The sequence below is a fragment of the Limulus polyphemus genome, unplaced genomic scaffold, assembly GCF_000517525.1.
Source record: "Limulus polyphemus unplaced genomic scaffold, Limulus_polyphemus-2.1.2 Scaffold1596, whole genome shotgun sequence".
Lineage (NCBI taxonomy): Eukaryota > Metazoa > Arthropoda > Merostomata > Xiphosura > Limulidae > Limulus > Limulus polyphemus.
Genome location: NW_013667206.1, coordinates 181,253 through 182,573, shown reverse-complemented (window position 1 = coordinate 182,573; position 1,321 = coordinate 181,253).

Genomic DNA, 1,321 nt, shown 5'->3' with positions numbered 1-1,321 from the left:
CATCTTACGAATTCTTAATGATCTTGAATAGATCATAAAGAATGATTTGGTGATAACACTAGAAAAACCCCGTGACAGCTGGCACGTATAACAGTCTTTAATCTCTTGTAACTTACTCGTCTATATATATATTATATGACGTTACTGCACCTAGTCCCAGAAGATGAGGTCATGAGGATACACTGTTATCATTAGCTGTTGTATATACACTTGTATGTTTTTAATTTTAAATTGAATAACGTAAGACTATTATCATAGAATATCAAGGCGTACCCTTTATCCTCTGAACAACTTAATTTCATTTATTTTCTAGTAATTCTGAAAAGTTGACATAATTACAAATAATTGACATTCCCGGCTGTCTTAATTTAGTTATATATGTATTCCGAAGCAAAGAGTTTTGTTAACTTGAATTAATTTTTAGTCAGCTTGGTGTATGTCTTCAGTCGAATAATTTTTTTGTTCGTTCAACAGAATTTATTCCATTGTGTTAGACGATAAATCTAAACACACGTCTTTGTAACGATCATTGAGCTGTATAATTCAGAAACGTTTTTACTGTTTCTTTCTGTAACGAGTTCATTGTCGCAACTAATTACAGTGAATGAGTGGTAGTAGTGTGTCAACAATGATGACACCTTACAGAAAAACATTAACGAGTTACTGTTCTGTTTTTAAGGATTTGAATCATTAACAACAAATTCTTGGAAATTAATTTAGCTAAATATATACAAGGTTTTAAACAGAACGTCCCGTTTATCCATAAATAAGGAAGACTCTTAAGCTGTAGTAAGATTTATGAGGAGGTAATATTTCTGTTAATTTCTTGTTTTCACACCACGATTTCGAATAGGGTAAGAAATAAGCTTAATTTGAAGAACGGCAGTTGATTTCAGATTAGAAGTTATTTATCTAAGTGACTTGTTTAAACGTTACTATACTGAATTACCTTCGTCAGGATCGATCTCCTTCTTTTGAATCTTATTATCAGTGTCTTCGCTACGGTTTATTCGCAGTAATATGTATACATAAAGTTTGAGTAACAATACAGTCATAAGTTACTTATTATTGTACTAAAGTTTACTTTTATAATTGTTTTTTTTTTTGCTGTTACTACATGCACGTTTTTTCTCTTCTGTAGTGTTATGTTCTTTCATCTAATATAAAGTAATTTAATGTAATGTAATTTGCCTTGACGGCTTTATTTCTTTTGCTGGCGTGCATGATGCGTGGAAAAGGGAAACCATTTACCACCGCGAAAGTGCTTTAAACCAACTGAAACCCTAAGAGTGTATATATATATATATATATATATATATAT